Raw genomic sequence first — 7,717 nt, forward strand, 5'->3', positions numbered from 1 at the left:
CATTGTCAGGTGACCAGGACAAGATGACACACACTCATCTCTACACACCATAATGGTAATGCACTGGGAATATAATTGTACGCGGAAAAATATGGAATTAATTTCTGAACCTCACGAGGCCTTAATTGAGTGTCCCGCGGTGGCGAGATGTTTACTACTTCACCTGGTATACAGGAGTCATACTCTTTGGTTCTTTCGGTAAAGTCACGTAGGTGAAAATAAAAATAATAAAATAAAATAACTAAATTAAAATGTAATAAAAATAACTCAATTTGGTAAAAAAAAAAATTCACATTCGTGACTTTACCGAAAGAACCAAAGAGTATGGATCCTTGCAGTCACGAAAACTTCAAATCTAGAATTGGTATACAGGAGGTCGTGGGTTCGATCCCAACCATTCCACCTGTATATTTGGAGTTTGCCTGTTCTCCCTGTGGCCGCGTGGATTTTTCTCCATGTCATCTGGTTTTCCCCTCATTTAGAAACAGGCTTTTAGAGTATGTGACTGCTATACAATTTCACACAAGCCACTCCGTTGAGCTATCATTTGTGGCCAGGTGGCTTCTGAAAAAGAGCTACATAGCTCAGTGGGCCTTACCATGCATACAAGTTATGAGAGAGTATCAACCAGATCACACGTTAGAGAAGCATCAAACTCGAATCCTTCACAGACATGCAGGCATTGCCGAGTCTGGTGAGAGCTACTGCTTAAGCCACCCAGGTGTCCATCTTCATTCCCCGGGCTTTCAGCGAACTGAAGGACCTTGTTCTCGACCAGTTGGCTGGAACATGAGATGCTTCCCAAGCCGACACCACATCAGTCATAGTCATGCTGGAGGATGGACATATACACCAACGGCGTGCGGCAATTTAACATAATTTTTCATCCCGAAGATTTCCCCCCCCCCAGGCCACCCCCCGGCCAATGTCGGCACATCCTTTCCGTATAATTACACCCTCCGTGAATTTATTCCCAAGTACCGGGTCTCTTAATTCTCGCCAAATCATTTCCAAAGTGTGACTTTAATTATCCACGTTATTAGGATTTGTTCACATTTTGAAATGGTTTCTTAACTGTTCATTTGTTTAATATTGTTAAAAAAAATGTTGGTGGCCTACAGATGCTTAGGTATTTTATAACAAGATACATTTTAAACCACAATATTAAACAAGACATAACCTAAGCGATACTTATGTAGTAACAGCGGAGCGGGAGACAAGGTTTTTCAGGAGCGCCTTTATTAGCACCTTCAGGTTCACAGGTTTGCCCTCAAGCTCTCCTTAGTCGTCTAGCCTAGCCTTAACACAACCCTGACCGTGTAACACCGACAGCGCCGACCGAGACAGCCAACAACTATCCGGCCGCGCAATATCTAGTGACGACAAGATGAGTCCACTCCCAGAACCGCCAGCCACGCTCTCAGCTGCTTTTAGGCGCGGCCTGGCTCTGCCCTGGCCGCGCCTCCCTTCTCGAACCCACTAGCAGGTTCCAGGGGCTTCCAGATGAGCTCTTCCATAACCCTTGCCCCTGTTCCTCCGCCCTGCCACACACCGTGTACATGCTCACCGGCGTGTGTACTGCTCGTCCACCGCAGCTGCCGTTGCTGGACAAGTCGGCGCTATTACACTCCATCTGTATTCGCCAAGGCCACAGAGCACGGTTCGTAGCTTGGGTTCAAGTCCCGCAATTTACTTTTTGCACAATTGTGTTGATTATAATCACACAGCCACATGCGTTTTGTGCAGCCCTCTGCACAATCCGAGGCCCCATGGATGTGTAAGAAAACACGGCTCAGAGCGAGGAGAGGTGACCTCAGTCTGAAAGTTGCTGGTTCAAATCACCATAATGGCAAACTAATACAAACTGAAGTGGGGCAATGGACAAGATGCATTCATCCATGATCTCACAAACCTAAATAAAACAAAAGCCATTTACAAACAGTCCCACTAGGATTACCTTAAGAACAAGCGTTATATTAAAAGGGAGGGGAGTCAGATACGGGGATGCACGAGCATGAGGAATCAAGACAAACTGATAACCTGTTTGTCAAGGTTAACGAGAAATGCCAAGTGAAGGAACAGTAAGCTACGTCAAATAAGAAACATGCAAAGGTAAAAAAAAAATCTAAATATTTTTCCATACCTGCAATCTCTATAATATATTACAATCTAATGTAAAACATGATTAACCAATACTCCCATTATAAATATTATTTATACTTGATCTGTGGCAACACCCGATAATCTGGCTGCGTCTGCTGAAGCTCAAAGGGGTACATTTGTATCGTGCCACCAGGATTAGCACCAGCTGGCTCATCCAGACATTAATGTTGGTTTGCAAAACCTCGGTTGATGTGGTTGCGAAAATAAGGCTTGATCCATAATAGGTTTCATTTGGCTTAGGTTGTGTACGAATGTGTCGTAAACCAGGGGCGGTTTACACTATGAGATCTCTTTTACCAGTGGCAAAATATAATGGTAGGTTTTTTACCCTTTTAACTGGTACAAAACTGACACCTTTATTCACCAATGGGGACTAGGCTCTAAAGAAAGCCGTCTCGGGTGTGGGCCAATCAACTTCAAGGGCAGTGCATATTATTATCCTTATCAGAGTTGCTTCTTTTTGTTTGCTTTATTGATTACTTGTGTTGTGGTCATTGCAAACATGATGCCTTGAATAAAGGTGTCAGTTTTGTACCAGTTAAAAGGGTAAAAAACCTACCATCAGGGGCGGTTTCTTCAGTCCCATGGGATGTTGGCTATCAACAACAAGGCAACTCCTATGACTAATTGGGAATGGGACGCAAGCGTAGGATTGATCACCCTGTCGCTGGCCGCCTTTGGGGAGGGTGTATAGTATGAAAGGCCGAAACACCCTAGGAACCAAAGGTTCACTACTGACGATGCGCTCCCCAAATTTCACCAGGCTCACTGTTCATGAACTCTTGGAAGTGCTTGCACAAAGGATAGTAACATCTCATCCTGTGTTCTTTGGAATCTGAATTAGGGCGATTGGGCGACGCACCACCAATGTCATTCAACCACAGAGTCACGCTAGCCGTCACTGTGCCTCTGGATATAGTCCAATCAGCGTCATGTCACGTTCTGTGGGGTACTGCCTCTTTTTGGGCGATTTCACTCCGGCTGAGAATCGCCCAGAGTGGTCCCACAGACTTACATTCAAAGATGTTTTTTTTCGAACAGGGGGCGCTGCAATGCATTCTCTATGGCTTCCGGGAGGGCTCGCACTAACGTGGTTACGTCATCATACGTAAGCACGTTGCATCCAACAATATTATTTGTCGCCACCTAGTGGAATCTTTAATAAAAGAAACTTGAGTGGATTGTATTAATAGTGAGTATAGAAACAAACAAGATGTATTGTAAGAGTCACTTTATTTTTCATTAATATTAAAGAAGTGAAGTTGCCTTTACATGCTTAAGCTGTTAATTTATCCTTTGCATGGGTGGACCTTATCCTTATAAATCATCCAGACATTTGCCCCCCCTGAGATATGTTGCAGGAGCCGCCACTGTCGTAAACCATCCTCGACCCAACAGAGCCAATTCAAAGTGTCATGTGAATCAAACGTGCCAAGTTGTTGACTGCTTCAGCACACAGCTTGTGTTGGAGAGAACTCCAGCATCAGCAGGTCGTTGACAGCTCAGGTGCCGTGGTGTCATCGGCGCGGCCATGCACGTGATCTAATTAGTGTTTTCTAGTTGATTGCTTGTGATTGGCAGGTTAGATAATTTTTTTAGCGATTGCTAAAAATCCTTAATTATATAATCAAGCTGGAATTGTAATGCTCTTGTGATTCTAGTTAACATGAACTAAATTGACTCGTATGGGGATTAGGAGTGAGGAAGTGGTGATCGAGATAGTTGGTGTTTTATATCAATTAATTTAGTTAAATGAGCTCTGGGGGTAATACAATCAGGATTTAATATTTAGGGTTGACACGTTTGGCGAGCTTCAATACGGTCAATTACATGTTGCGTCACAAATATCATTATTTATTTATAATTCGTTTCTATCTATATCTTTATATCGAGATCTGCTCGGTTGAATTTATTTTGGTCTCATTCTCTATTGATTCTCTCGTACATTTTTGCTCGTAATAATTAGTTTCACACAGGACCTCATAAATCGAATCCTCATCCTGATTGATGCCCGTCGCAGTGATCAGCGCGAAACGTCGGACCATCCTGTTAAAACGCCCACGCGCGCGTAAGGAAACGCGCGCGATGCGGCGACAATCAAAATCACATTTCCTCATCTTCGCCGGTGGAAACTCCGCGTTTCTATGACGGGGTCCGCACCTGGCGCGAGACCTGCTGGGCCGAGAGCGGCAGCAGCCGCGGCGTGACGTCACCCGCCAGGTTCGTCAACCAGCGGCGGCGCGCTCTCAAATCCGGTTATGACGTCACGCGCTGATCTTTGGAGAGTGACGTCACGTTGGTTGCTACGGAGTGACGTTACGCGCTGAGCTACAGGGAGTGATGTCACGCGATGAGCTCTGGGGAGTGATGTCACGTTGCGAGCTACGGAGAGGGACGTCACACAACAGCTACAGGGAGTGACGTCACACGACAAGCTACGAGAGTGACGTCACCGAATGAGCTCTGGAGAGTGACGTCACGCGATGAGCGCTGCGGTCTCCATGGTGACAGGGCCCGAGGATGCTGCGCGTCCTCTCCTCCCCCCACGGTAATGGCCCCGTTAAGCGAGGCCATCATTACCATCATCACCACCATCAGCATCACCACCATCAGCATCACCACCATCACCATCATCACCACCACCATCAGCATCACCACCATCAGCATCACCACCATCAGCATCACCACCACCACCATCAGCATCACCACCACCATCACCACCATCATCACCATCATCATCATCACCACCACCATTATCATCACCACCATCATCATCACCACCATCATCATCATCACCACCATCATCATCACCACCATCATCACCACCATCAGCATCACCACCATCACCATCATCACCACCACCATCATCACCATCACCATCATCACCACCACCATCATCATCATCACCACCATCATCACCAGCATCATCACCAGCATCATCATCACCATCATCAGCATCACCAGCATCACCACCATCACCACCACCATCATCATCACCACCACCATTATCATCATCACCATCATCACCACCATCATCATCACCAGCATCACCATCATCATCACCAGCATCATCACCAACATCACCATCATCACCAGCATCATCACCATCACCAGCATCATCACCATCATCACCATCACCACCATCATCATCATCATCACCACCACCATCACCACCATCACTACCACCAGCATCACCACCATCATCACCATCAGCATCATCACCATCACCACCACCATCATCACCACCAGCATCACTATCATCACCATCATCACCATCACCACCATCACCACCATCAGCATCACCACCATCATCACCATCAGCACATCACCACCATCATCAGCATCACCACCATCATCACCATCACCACCATCACCACCACCATCATCACCATCACCAGCATCATCACCATCATCATCACCATCATCACTACCATCAACAGCATCACCATCATCACCATCACCAGCATCATCACCACCATCATCACCATCACCAGCGTCACCATCATCATCATCACCATCATCATCACCATCACCACCATCATCATCACCATCATCACTATCACCAGCATCATCATCACCATCACCACCATCATCATCATCACCATCATCATCACCAGCATCACCATCATCACCAGCATCATCACCATCATCATCACCAGCACCATCATCATCACCATCATCACCAGCACCATCATCATCACCACCATCATCACCATCATCACCAGCATCATCATCATCACCAGCACTATCATCACCATCACCAGCAGTATCACCATCATCACCAGCATCATCATCACCACCATCACCACCATCATCATCATCATCACCATCATCACCATCACCACCATCATCATCACCATGATCATCATCATTATCACCATCATCACCAGCAGTATCACCATCATCACCAGCATCATCATCACCATCATCATCACCACCATCATCATCACCAGCATTACCATCATCATCATCACCACCACCATCATCATCACCAGCATCACCATCATCATCACCAGTATCACCATCATCACCATCATCACCAGCACCATTACCGTTATCATGAATATCAAGTTCACTGTCACCTTACCATAAACCACCGCCGTCAGATTATTACCATAACCGTAATCAATCATCGTCATCATCAACACCGGCATCGTCGTTGCCGCTTCGCCGCCGTCTCTGTGATCGCCGTCCCCACGCTCATCTCTGTGCCCAGCGAAAGTGCCCGCCACGGGTTGACTCCGATGGGGCCCGGCCACTCACAGCGGCAGCAGCAGCAGCAGCATGAGCGGGGAAGCCTGCGGAATCGACCCCCTTCTCAGTTTTAGTTTAATGGGACCAAGTCTTCGGCAAAAGAGCTTACTGACTCCTCGTGTTTATTACACAGTGCTGACTCGGGTGTGCATTGTGCTTCATGGGTAGCGGTCAGTGGACCGCTGAGCCGTGGTGATTCGCGTCCTGGGTGGCCGTGTGGAGCCCTCGGCTCAACCTGTGCAGTGCCGCCACGGCCGCCGCTCGACTCTGTCACGAAGCTCTCGGCCCTGTCTGGACATCTGTTCAATCAGTGCCCCCCCCCCCCCCCGACAGCAGCTGGGGTCGGTGCTGATGTCGCACTCCATCGCTCCCCCGCCAGCCAGGGCTTCTTGCCCAGCAGCCCCTGGGCGATCTTCGTAGTGGCGACAGCCTCGGGTTGGGGGGTCGATCTTCTCCAGGAGCTGGAGCTGGCGACAGCTTCAACTACCCACATTGGCGAAGGCGACGCGAGCAGGGGGGGGGGGAATCCGTGACTCCGTTTCACCCCTTCCCCGAGGTCCACCCCCCACACTCGAGAGAGTGAGCCCCCCCTCCCCCCGAGGTCCACCCCCCACACTCGAGAGGGAGCCCCTCCCCCCGAGGTCCACCCACCACACTCGAGAGAGTGAGCCCCCCCCCCCCGAGGTCCACCCCCCACACTCGAGAGGGAGCCCCCCCCCCGAGGTCCACCCCCCACACTCGAGAGGGAGCCCCCCCCCCCCGAGGTCCACCTCCCACACTCGAGAGGGAGCCCCCCCCCCCGAGGTCCACCCCCCACACTCGAGAGGGAGCCCCCCCCCCCCCGAGGTCCACCCCCCACACTCGAGAGGGAGCCCCCCCCCCCGAGGTCCACCCCCCACACTCGAGAGGGAGCCCCCCCCCCCGAGGTCCACCTCCCACACTCGAGAGGGAGCCCCCCCCCCGAGGTCCACCCCCCACACTCGAGAGGGAGCCCCCCCCCCCCCGAGGTCCACCCCCCACACTCGAGAGGGAGCCCCCCCCCCCCCGAGGTCCACCCCCACCCTCGAGAGTGAGCCCCCCCCCCCCCCCCACCGTGGGCATCCCTCCGGCTCCACTCTCCATACTTGGGGTCTTGGTCACCACCACCACCCGAGCCCCTCACTCCAGCACGCGCTTTGTAACTTTGTGAAATCCCTTGGGTCATCCCTGCAGACCCTGCCACCCTGGGTCTCGCTGGCGACCACCAGCGGTGGTCGATGTTCGACAATCATTGCCCTGCTCTGTCCGTCGCAGCTTCGTG

This window comes from Lampetra planeri, chromosome 15 (genome assembly GCF_965212315.1).
Source record: "Lampetra planeri chromosome 15, kcLamPlan1.2.h2, whole genome shotgun sequence".
Lineage (NCBI taxonomy): Eukaryota > Metazoa > Chordata > Hyperoartia > Petromyzontiformes > Petromyzontidae > Lampetra > Lampetra planeri.